The 12,260-nt window shown below is 58.0% G+C and overlaps 1 protein-coding gene across 8 annotated transcripts in view; it reads left to right on the plus strand.

Annotated features, from left to right (window-relative positions):
- The first annotated feature begins 281 nt into the window (after window positions 1-281).
- The window catches only part of ADGRL1 (adhesion G protein-coupled receptor L1), a 64,075-nt gene continuing 52,096 nt past the window's right edge, over window positions 282-12,260 (plus strand). For 7 of the 8 annotated variants that reach the window (XM_033196058.1, XM_033196051.1, XM_033196055.1 and 4 more), the window contains exon 1: window positions 282-1,121. The gene's annotated coding sequence lies outside the window, so the exon portion shown is untranslated. Of the gene's footprint in view, window positions 1,122-8,967; window positions 9,149-12,260 lie in introns of those variants that run through there. The other variant, XM_033196052.1, reaches the window with a different exon arrangement.

Raw genomic sequence — 12,260 nt, forward strand, 5'->3', positions numbered from 1 at the left:
TACTTCGCTGGAAAATCCTCTCCGGGTCTTCCTTACGTCTATCTCCCTTCCCCCACTCCCCGCTCCAACGCGGGGCTCCAGCACGTCGCCTTCCTTCTCCCTGCTTTTCCAGAGAGAAGGCGAGAGGAGGCGAAGGGAAGGAAAGTCCAGCCCAGGTTTTCGGGTCGGCTCCTGGGGTGCTCAGGCGGGTTGCGGCGGCCAGTCCCGGGCGGCGACTCCGGGCCGGGTTTTTTGCGCGCCCGCCGCCCCCCTCCCGGAGCGGGTGCGCCGGGGAGCGGGGCGAGCAGGCGGCTTGTCATTGCTGGTGCCCGGCGCCGGCTTGGTCCGCGCGTCCTGCGGTGCCCACGGGCCCGGCCCGGCGCCCCCCCCTCCGGCCGCACCGGGGGCGCGACGCCGCGGCACCCGCCTCCAGCCGCGCCGCCCCCCCTCCGCCAGCTCCGCGCCGCCCACCCCCAACCCGAGCACCCCGCGGCCACTGCGGGGAGCCCGAGCCGTCGGCGCGGGTGCTGTCGGCGCTGCGGCGCCCCCGCCCCGCCGTCTGCCGAGGAGGCCCCGGCTGATGGGGCCGCGCGGGCCCCGGAGCGGCGCCGCTGGGCGGCGGGGGCCTGCAGGGGCACCCCGGCTGCCCCGTTAACCCCTCGGCCACCGCTGCCGTCGGAGGGGGCTGGGAAGTCGCCTGGGCGCACACGTGCCGCCTCCGTCGGGGCCGCGGAGCTGCGGGGGAGATGCGGGCCGCTGCCGGCGCCGCCTCGGGGCGCTCCGCCTCGCCCCAGCCCCCGGCGCTCTGACGCTGCCCCCGCCCCACCGCCTCGCTCCCCGGGAGGGGCGCAGACCCGATCGCCCCCAGTCCCGAGCCTCCGCCGCCGCGAGGGGGCCGCCTTTGGATCCGTGTAATCCACCTCTTTTTTTTCTTTTTTTTCTTTTTTTTTTTTTTTAATTTTTGGTCGGTGGCGGCGGTGCTGGGCTAGGGGAAGGAAGGGACACGGAGGCCGCCCTCGCCCCGCCACCTCCTATCCGCTTTCCCTCAGCCCCGGCTCCGGGAGATGTGCCGGGCGGGGGGCCCAGGTTCGCGGAGCCGCAGGAGAGACACGCTGGGCCGACCCCAGAGCGGCGCTGGACAGGTGAGTGTCTGCGGGCCCAGGGCGAGGGGCGACGCCGCACCTGGGCCAGGTGTGCGGGGCGCGCGGAAAAGGGGAGGCGGGAAGGATGGGAGCCGGGGCCCGTCCTGGCCGCGAGGGGGGAGGGGACGCTGGAGCCGCGCGGGGCACTGCACCTGAGCGGGAGGGGCGTCGGGGGCAGCCCGCACCTCACCCCCACTGGCTAGGGGCCCGGGAGGGGCGGCCCCCACGGGACGCCCGGGGCGCGGGGGTGCGGACGGGCGGCCGCAGGGTGCCTGGCGGGGGGAGGGGACCGCGAGTGTGCCCGCGCGTGGTTGCGTGTGCCCGCGCGCGCGCCAGCCTTTGTGGGGAAGCGGCGCGGCGGTGCCTGCGTGTCCCCGGTGCGTGTGCGCGCGGGTGCTTGGCGCTCTGTTTGTGTAGGTGTCTGGGTGTGAGCGGAGGGGGTGCGTGTGCGCGCCGCGCGCCGGCCCCGGGCCTCGGAGGAGCCGTGGCTGGCACCACAAGATGCTGGGCGAGGGGGTTGTTTTTCTCTGGGAGGCAGTGGCGCGGAGGATGGGGAGGGGTCTGTCTGGGTGTCGAGCTGGCCGCGGTCCGGGGGGCGCTGCTGTCAGGAGGAGGGGGTGCAGCGGGGCAGCACCTTCTCTCCGTGGTGCCAGGTTAAAGCACGGGAGGCCGGCAGGTTTGATCCACCGGGATTATTCGTGCTTAGAGGACAACTCCCCGCCCCCACCCCAGGTGCGCATTTGATTGAGCTACCAAGGTTCGGTTGTCATCCTCCCATATGACGGTCCTGGGACCCGAGCCCAGGCCTGAAGTGGGGGGGGTGGGGGGGGTGCTGTGTTTGCTCCAGCCTTGTCCAGAAAGTGCCCTCCCAGGTATCTCTCCAGTGCACCTCTGGCCCCCATCTGAAGACAGCCGCTGGCTACACACACCCCTGTCGCTACACTTGGAGTCCGGGTCTTCACACTGCCCCATCCCTGGACAGCATCTCACTGTACCTGCCTGGACCCTTTCCTCCTGTTGCAACCCCCATCCACCTCCACCCATGGCAGCTGCGTGGGTATCTCTATCCCAGTTCCAGGCAGGGCCCTCTTTCTGCCTGGCTTCCACCGGACTCAGAGCTGGGGTCTGTCTTCCCACATCCAACATCCCAATATGTGTGCCTGAGGGCAGGAGGGGGAGGGGTTCAAAATGGCTGCCAAGATGGCTGGCGCTCTCTCTCTCTCTGTCTCTTTCTCTCTCTATCTCTCTATCTCTGTATCTCTATCTCTCTCTCTGCCCCTCTCTCTGCTTGCCCGGTTCCCTTAGCCTGGTATGAAGTCACCGCTTAGAGGAGGTTGGACCTAGTGGGGCACACCTGAGGGTGAATGTCTGTTGCGGACCGTTGACCTCCGTGCTGTTTGGGGACAGGCCATTGGTTTCTGCTTCTCTCTCCAACACCCCAAGGGCTGGCATGAGTCTAACCTGACCCCAGACCCCACTCCTTCACCCTGGCTCACAGCCTGAAAGCTCCCTGCCCTCCACCTGTTCTGCGGGGCCTGGACCCCTGAATTCATCACCCCCACGGAGGGTCCACACCCCTCATTCTCTTCTCCAATCTGCCCCATGGCCCAGGGGGGCAGGGGACTCTGCGTGGGCCCCTGTCAGGCCCCAGCTTTGTGGGCCAGGTGACTTCTCCTTCCTCCTTGCTCCCCTCCCACTAATGCCAAATTTATTACTTAAAAGTAGGATGAAAACAGGGAGAATAAGAGAAGGATTCCAAACTTCATTATCATATCGAGAAAATTATCCGTAATTTTCCTAACTAGCAGTTTGCCTGCCATGCCGTTCAGAACTGACTTGCCCATTAATTACAGAGATGAAAATTCATCTGGAATTCAGAAAAGGGAACTAATTCCATGGCTGGCAGCGATCGCACCCATGTATGGAGCCACATACTCGTGCAACATACGTGTGCACTCATATGTGGGTGCTGGCCCTCCTGCTGGTCTTGCCACGGTCTTTCTCCCCAGCTTGGTGACCTCCCACATGGCCTCGCTCAGTCCACCCTGTGTGTGTAGCATCTGCCCTGGGACACCCCTCCAGGCCCTCTCTCTCTCCAAGGGGCACCCGTCTCAATCCCCACTTCTGGAGGGCTTGCGTACCCTGTGATCACCCATGCTGATGCCTGCTCTTGGGGGTGTAGCTGGCGTGCAGGGTTGGGGAGGATGGGGAGCTGGGGACCAGCACACCTGGGCTGTGGAGCCTGCAGGGAGGGAGTGGAAGGCAGGGACTTGAAGCCCAGCTTCTATTCCCAGCCTGCCCAAGGGAGCCCTTTCTCCTGGGGGACCTAGGAGGACCCTGTGGACACGTTGGGGAGGAGCCTACAGGTGCCTCAGCTGCACGGGAGTGTGTTTGCATCCAGCGGTTTGGGCCCTGGCCGGTGGCGTCTCCACCTGCATGCGAGGCTGTGTGATGCGTGTGTCTCGGGGCGTCTGCGTCCTCCCTACCCTGCCAGGCTGGTGGCAGAACGTGTGTTGCTTCAGCCCCAGTGCAGGCATCTCGGTGGGGAGGGTGGCAGCGGGTACCCCTCAAGAGGAACCAGAGGAGTGGGAGCAGTGCCATCCCCGCCAGAGCATCATCTTTGCCCTCCACCCCTCCTCCCTCCCCAGCGAGACATGTGGCCAAGGACACACAAGGCTCTGGTTTCTGTGTGGGTTCCTCTCACGGATCTGATTTCCAGATGCCAGACACTTCCCCTCCTCCAGCCCCTCCATGGGGAGGCAGGTGGGGGGACTCCCGAGGCAGGGGTTCCCTGGGTCTGAAACCCTGACCCCAGTGACCCTGGAGGTGCTGTGGCAAGACAGCTCCTCCCAGGCTGGGTTTGGGGCAAAGTGGTTGCTATTGGGCACCCTGGTGGAAGGGAAGAGACGGGTCCTAGAGTGAGGTGGGAGGTCAAGTAGAAACATGGAGGGGGTCCTGGTGTCCCCCGAATCCAGATATCTGTCTGTCTGCACCTGTGCGTAGGTGTCGTCTGCCTGTGTGGCCTGGATGGTGATCTAGCCAAGGGCGCATGTGGCCACGTGTCTATCAGGCTCATCCAGTGTTCATAAGGGTCCCTTGTGTGCTGGTGTTTGTGTTTTGCAGAGGGGGTGGTCATGATGGGGGACTCGGGGCTGCAAGAAGGAGCAGCTGTCTGTGTGCACACGTGGGACTGTCTGCATCTTGTGTGCACCTGCAGTTGTGTGCTCAGGACTCCTTTGAGTGAGGCTGGGTGCACCTTGTCATGCAGTCTGCACACACTTGCCAAGTGCTTTCCCCACCCAGCGCCATATGGGTGGCGCCATGGAGGGTGGTGGCCACGTCCTGTCCTCGTGGAGCTCACGTTCTAGCAACACGTATGGGGTTTCCGTCAAAGCTCTCCTATCGGCTGGGCGTGGTGACTCATACCTGGAATCCCAGCACTGGGAGACTGAGGCGGGTGAATCACCTGAGGTCAGGAGTTCGAGACCAGCCTCGCCAGCATGGTGAAACCCTATCTCTACTACAAGTACAAAAATTTAGCCAGGTGTGGTTGTGCACACCAGTAATCCCAGCTCCCAGGGAGGCTGAGGCAGAAGGATCGCTTGAATCCAGGAGGCGGCGGTTGCAGCGAGCCGAGATTGCGCCACTGTACTCCAGCGTCGGTGACAGAGTGAGACTCAGTCTCAAAAAAAAAAAAACCAAAAACCCCAAAACAATAAAGCAAAACTCTCCTGTCATGCGAGTTGGGGGGAAGGCATGTGTCTCCTTTTCGAGGGCAGCCCCAAATTCTGACTGCAGTAGCCCACACAGGCCTGGGCCATCCTGGGGTCTGGCCCTTCACGGTCTTTCTGGGCCACCTCCTCCCTCCTCGTTGCTCCTCCAATGTGCTAAGTGTGATCCTACCCCAGGGCCTTTGCACTGGCTATTCTGCCACCTAGGACCCACCCCTAGATATTTGCGAGGCTTTTTCTCCCCCACCCTCTTGAAATATCACCTCCCTAGTAATGTTTACTCCCAGGCACCTTCTGCAAAGTCGCAACTTCCCACCCTCCTCCTGACGTTCAGTACAGCGGACGGCTTTTCACATAGTCTGTAATTTCCTGATGTTCTGTGCTTGTTTGTTTACTGTCTGTGTCTGTGAGGAGGATCCAAGTGTGCGAGGATGTTGTGATTTGCTTTGCTTTGGGAATCCCAGGTGTCAGCAGTCATCGCTGGCCCACAGTGTGTGTTCAGGAAGTCTTACCTGGCCCGGGTGTGGTGGCTTACACCTGTAATCCCAGCACTTGGGAAGCCGAGGTGGGAGGATTGCTTGAGGCCAAGAATTTGAGATCAGTCTGGGCAACATAGCAAGACTCGTCTCCAAAAAATTTTTTTTAATAGCTGGGTGTCGTGAATATGCTCCTGTAGTCTCAGCTGCTCAGGAGGCTGAGGTGGGAGGATCGCTTGAGCCCAGAAGTTTGAGGCTGCAGTGAGCTATGATTGCACAAGTACACTCCAGCCTGGGTGATGGAGCACGATCCTGACTCTAAAAAAAAAAAAAAAAGCCCCTGCCTTCCCTGCCTCCTGTTCCAAAACTGGGGGGAAGATAAAAATTCAATGAATAGATGCCGAGGCCAAAAATAGCCTTGCTCCCCCCCAAAAAAAATACTCAGAATAGCCAGTGCCCCTCCCTCAGAGGCTATCCTGCAGGTCACAAATGGTCAGGCCAGGAAGCCAGGTAGATTCTCCTTCCTGTCCCTTAAGGAGGTGAGGGGCCTGGGGCTGGCTTTCCCAGACAGGATTTCTCAGACGATTTCCATTACTCCTGACTTTGGCGCCACGTCGTTCTCTGTGGGAGGCTGTCCTCAGTACTATAGGATGCTCGGAGGCCACCCTAGCCTCTGCCCAATAGATGTCAGTGACACCCCCACCCCCACAGTTGTAACACCTCAGAAAGTCTCCAGACATTGCTAAACGTACTAGGATCCGGGGCAGAATTGTCCTGGGTTGGCAGTGATGGCTGTAGAGTAGAGGTTGCTAGCGGGGCAAGGTGGTTCACGCCTGTAATCCCAGCACTTTGGAAGGCTGAGGCAGGAGGATCGCTTCAGTCCAGGAGTTCGGGACCAGCCTGGGCAACAAAGTGAGACACCCCCCCCACCCTGTCTTTCCAGAATAAAAGATGAAAAAATTAGGCCAGGCGCAGTGGCTCATGCCAGTAATCCCAGCCTTTTGGGAGGCTGAGGCAGGCGGATCACAAGGTCAGGAGTTTGAGACCAGCCTGACCAACATGGTGAAACCCCGTCTTTACTAAAAATACAAAAATTAGTTGGGTGTGGTGGCACGTGCCTGTAATCCTAGCTACTCAGGAGGCTGAGGCAGGAGAATCGCTTGAACCTGGGAGGTGGAGGTTGCCGTGAGCCAAGATCGTGCCACTGCACTCCAGCCTGGGCGATAGAGAGAGACTTTGTCTCAAACAAGAAATTTTTTAAATTAGTTGGGCATGGTGCCGCACACCTGTCGTCCCAGCTACTTGGGAGGCTGAGGCAGGAGGATCACTTGAGCTTGGGAGGTCGAGGCTGCAGTGAGCCGTAATCACACCACTGCATTCCAGCCTGGGCTATAGAGCAAGACCCTATCTCAAAAAACAAATATGTACGTAAATAAAATAGAGTAGAGGTTGGCTGGCTGACTTTTCTGTTGAAAGCCAGATGGTAAATACTGAGAGCTTTGCGGGCCGCAGACGGGTTCTGTGGCCTGTTCTCTTTTCTCTTCTTCAGTCCTTTAAAAACATAAACACCATTCTTAGCTTACCAGCTGTACAAAGGCAGGCAGGGGCCTGACCATGGTTGGCCGACCCTGTCCCAGAGCGCCCCCCAGTGGCGTCTGGGAGTGAAGGCTGGGCAGAGGGGCGGCCCCATTCGGGGAGCAGTTGTGTGCTTAAAGTACAAGGAGTCCCGCACAGTCTGTCTCCGGCACCTCCCTGCTCTCACCTCCTCCCACTCTCCCCACCAGCTCACAACCCGCTTCCTCGAGGCAGCTGCCACCGTTATTCAAACATACAGGCACGGTCCAGCCCCAGGGCCTTTGCACGGACTGTGACCCTGCCTAGGACTCTCTTCTAACTCTCCTGAACTGAACACCTGCGTGCTCCTCCCTAAAATTCACAGGGCTTTGCTAAAATGTCATCTTCTCCAGGGGAGATGACCTTTCCTGATCATCGTGTTTAAAATTGCAACAGCCAGGCAAGTGGCTCATGCCTGTAATCCCAGCACTTTGGAAGGCTGAGGTAGGTGGATCACCTGAGGTCAGGAGTTCGAGACTAGCCTGACCAATATGGTGAAGCCCTGTCTCTACTAAAAATACAAAAATAAGCTGAGTGTGGTGGTGGGCGCCTGTAGTCCCAGCTAATCAGGAGGCTGAGTTAGGAGAATCACTTGAACCTGGGAGGCGGAGGTTGCAGATAGCCAAGATCACGCCGTTGCACTCCATCCTGGGCGACAGAGCAAGACTGTCTCAAATAAATAAATACATAAAATAAAATAAAATAAAATTGCAACAGCTGGGCACAGTGGCTCATGCCTGTAATCCCAGCACTTTGGGAGGATGAGGCGAGAGGATCGCTTGAGTTCGAGACCAGCCTGGGAAACATAACGAGGCCCCCATTTCTACAAAAAAATTAAAAATTAGCCAGGCCTGGTGGCACACGCCCTGTGATCCCAGCTACTTGGGAGGCCGAGGCAGGAGGATCTCTTAAGCTCAGAGGCTGTGGTGAGCTATGATCACGCCACTGCACTCCACCCTGGGCAACAGAGTGAGACCCTGTCTTTAAAAATACGATTAAAATGGCCGGGCGCGGTGGCTCAAGCCTGTAATCCCAGCACTTTGGGAGGCCGAGACGGGCGGATCACGAGGTCAGGAGATCGAGACCATCCTGGCTAACACGGTGAAACCCCGTCTCTACTAAAAATACAAAAACTAGCCGGGCGAGGTGGCGGCGCCTGTAGTCCCAGCTACTCGGGAGGCTGAGGCAGGAGAATGGCGTGAACCCGGGAGGCGGAGCTTGCAGTGAGCTGAGATCCGGCCACTGCACTCCAGTCCAGGTGACAGAGCGAGACTCCGCCTCAAAAAAAAAAAAAAAAAAAATACGATTAAAAAAAAAAAAAAGCCACTCCCAAACCTACACACACTCGTAGCCACTTCTGCTGGCTTTATCTTCTTTTACAATACTGGTACTCTGTAGAATCGACATTTTTGTACCCAGCCCCTCAGTGTCTGGCACATAGAAGATGCTCCAAAAAAGATGTGTGGAATTGCCGAAAATTATTTCTAACCCCCACAGCCACCCTGGGAGGCTCTCGTTCCCCTGCTCCCCCGTGGAGAGACAGAATTGAGAGGAGTGACGTGGGTGTCCTGTCGTGCCGACATGACGGCGCACAGCCAGGATTTGAACCTGCAACTTGAGGGCGCTATGCCAGGGGCCTCTTCTCTCCTGCCCTGCTAGGCACCCTGCCCCCGTATCCTGGTCTCTGCAGTCCCCACTCTGCCCTTTAACAGCCAGCGTCTGATGCGGCAGGGGGATCCCGCCTCTGTGCCCTCTGCTCGGGCCCTAGCTTCTTTTTTGTTTTTTTTCCTTGAGACGGAGTCTCTCTCTGTCGCCCAGGCTGGAGTACAGTGGCGTGATATCCGCTCACTGCAAACTCCACCTCCTGGGTTCACACCATTCTCCTGCCTCAGCCTCCCGAGTAGCTGGGACTACAGACGCCTGCCACCACGCCTGGCTAATTTTTTGTGGTTTTTTAGTAGAGATGGGATTTCACCGTGTTAGCCAGGATAGTCTCGATCTCCTGACCTCGTGATCTGCCCATCTCGGCCTCCCAAAGTGCTGGGATTACAGGTGTGAGCCACCGCACCTGGCCTCGGGCCCTGGCTTCTAGAACTCTTTCCAGCTCTGCTCTGCTGAGCTCAGAGTGCAAAGCTTGGGGCTGGACAGTGAACACTTTGGAGTAGAAACAGACCACAGGCCACTGTGGTGCAGACCTGCCATGATGGTGAGCGCAGCAGAGGTGCAAGTCAGGGAAGGCTTCCCGGAGGAGGGGGCTTTCCAGCTGCAACCTGGACGGGGAGGAGGGGTATGGTGGAGGGGAAGGAGCATCTGTGAGAGACAGGGGCTGCCCTGAGGTCAGAGAGAAGGTTGTGGCTCAAAGAGGAGGAAGGAGAAATGTTTCACAACTGCACATGGAGAGAGGCTGGAGGCTGCTCGCTGGCCTTGGGACCGTGAGTCTGTGTTTGGTTTGTCCATGGGGCTGCCAGGGCCTGTGACGGGGGTGGGGATAGGGAGAAGGGGGTTGGGTCAGGTTCCAGATGGCAGGGTGAGAATGTTTAGCATGAGCTCCCTCTAGCTGCTACATGGGAGAGAGCCACAGTTGGCAGGAAGGGAGGCCAGGAGGCCAGAAAGGAGGCCAAGAGGCAACCAGCCCTGGTGGAAGCTTCAGGTTTCTGGCTTTGACAGCCCTGTAGACAAAAGGCAAGGGAGAGGTGGGGTAGGGAGTACCCTCCACTCCTAGCAACTTCCCCACACACAGTCTGATCTCCACCTCTGTGGCCAGAAGACGCCTGTGAACACCCGAGCCAGATCCCATCCCTCCTTTGTTCAGGATTCCCAACACGTCTCTAGAAAGCCAGAGTCCTCCCTGAGGTCCGCAAGGCCCTGCATGGCCTCTGTGACCCCAGCCACCCTCACCTCCTTCCACTCTTCCCCTTGTTTACAGAGCCCCAGCCACATCTCAGCACATTCCTACCCCAGGACCTTTGCACATGCTGTTCCCTCTGCCCAGAATGCTCTTTTCACCTCCTCAAGACTTCTGCTGAAATGTCACTTTTTACGGGAGGCATTTCCTGGCCACTCTGTCTACAGTTGCACCTACACATATACCCACTCTCAGGCACACCTTCCTCCATTGCACTTGTGACCAGTTGGGAACTCGGTAAACATCCACTGAATGGGTGACCTGCTTTTTGGGTCTATTTCATCTTCATTCATTTTTTTTTTTTTTTTTTGAGACAGTGTCTTGCTCTGTCGCCCAGGCTGCAGTGCAGTGGCGCGATCTCAGCTCCTGGGTTCACGCCATTCTCCTGTCTCAGCCTCCCGAGTAGCTGGGACTACAGGCACCTGCCACCACGCCCGGCTAATTTTTTTGAATTTTTAGTAGAGACGGGGTTTCACCGTATTAGCCAGGATGGTCTCAATCTCCTGACCTCGTGATCCGCCCACCTCAGCCTCCCAAAGTGCTGGGATTACAGGCGTGAGCTACCACGCCCAGCCTTCGTTCATTAAACAAATGAACAAGCATCCACTCCTTGCCCAGGGCTGGGCACGCAACAAGAGCCAGCCCAACCCACAGTGGTACTTTCCCCTCAGAGTCCCTCGATGGTGGGGAAGACAGATATTTAACAGTTGAGCCCAAGTCCAGTTAAGGGAGCAAAACACGGAGGCTCTGTGTGCTGGGAGAGTGGATACCAACGCTGTCCTCCGGGCAGAGCCCTTTGGAGGGAGAGCAGAATAAGGAACTGTGTGTGCGAGAGAGACAGGTGCTGAGTAGAGGTGATGGGAAGGTGGCAGGACAGCAGGGCCTGAGATGTCATGTTAGAGCATCACAGGCAATGGGGAACCATGGAGGGTTGTAGGCAGGGAGGGGTGTCATTGGATTTTCATTTTGCAAAGATCGTTCTGGCCTCAGGGTAGAGATTGGATGGGACAGGGGTGGCAGATAGATGGGGAGATGAGGGAGAAGGTGTCTGGGGGAGGGGCAGGGAATTTTTTGAACGACCCCTACCCCTCTGCAGTCCAGTGTTGCTTGGTGGCCAGGGTGACCTTTATTTTATTTTATTTAGAGACGGAGTCTTGTTTTGTCACCCAGGCTGGAGTGCAGTGGCATAATTGTAGTCACTGCAGCCTTGACTTCTTGGGCTTGAATGACCCTCCTGCTTCAGCCTCCCCAGTAGCTAGGACCACAGACGTGTGCCACCATGCCTGGCTAATTTTTAAATTTTTGTGGAGACAGGATCTTACTGTGTTGCCCGGGCTGGTCTCAAACTCCTGGCCACAAGCAATTCTGCATTGGTCTCCCAAATTGCTAGGATTACAGGCATGAGCCACTGCGCCCAGCTCCAGGGTGACCTTCGAAAGGTTCTTCATTGAACAATTTTATTTCAGCTTCTTGCTCGTGCCATGCGCTGTGCTGAGTGTAGTACGCAAACCCCACCCTGCAGAGCCAGCATCTAGTGGCAGAGAGTTCATAAGCAAATAAAATGCATGGCATGTTGGTGATGGGGATCATGGAGAAATCAAGCCAGGACAACGTGTAGGAGTGCGGGGGCCAGCAGTACTTTGCCGAGCTAGTGATGTGTGAGGAAAGACCAAAAGGAAGATGCAGAAGGAGCTGTGAGGGGATCTGGGGAAGAGAGAAACAGCCCGTGCAGAGGCCCTGAGGCAGAACAGTGCCTGGTGTTTCACATTGTACAGGGCCTGTTTGTTTTTTTGTTTTTGAGATGGGTTATTGTTCCGTTGCCCAGGCTAGAGTTCAGTGGCATAATCTCAGCTCACTGCAACCTCCACCTCCCGGGCTCAAGAGATTCTCCCACCTAAGCCTCCCAAGTAGCTGGGACCACAGGCGTGCGCCACCACGCCCAGCTAACTTTTTTTATTTTTGGTAGAGACGGTTTCACAATGTTGCCAGGCTGGTCTGGAACTTCTGAGCTCAAGCAATTAGCCCGCCTCAGCCTCCCAAAGTGCTGGGATTACAGGTGTGCGCCGCCACACCTGGCCCAGTGCAGAGCCTTTGTATGATGGACTTTGGCTTTTGGTTGAGTGAGGTGGGAGCCACGGAGGGTTCTGAGCAGAGGAGGGAAGCGGCTGACTTAGAGTCTCACAAGCGCCCCCTGGTGGCCATGGGGGAAACATACTGTAGACCGTTTCGTTTTGCAAAGATGGTTCTGGCCTGGGGGTAGAGATTGGATGGGACAGGGGTGGCAGACAGATCCGGGAGGTGAGGTGTAGACAGCGAGGCAGGGAAGTGGGGTCCAGCCGGGAGATGATGGGGCTGAACCAGAGAGAAGCTGAGGAGTGGCGAGAGGTGAGTGGATCCTGAAGGAGTAGCCAGC

This window comes from Trachypithecus francoisi, unplaced genomic scaffold, assembly GCF_009764315.1.
Source record: "Trachypithecus francoisi isolate TF-2019V2 unplaced genomic scaffold, Tfra_2.0 Lachesis_group5, whole genome shotgun sequence".
NCBI lineage: Eukaryota > Metazoa > Chordata > Mammalia > Primates > Cercopithecidae > Trachypithecus > Trachypithecus francoisi.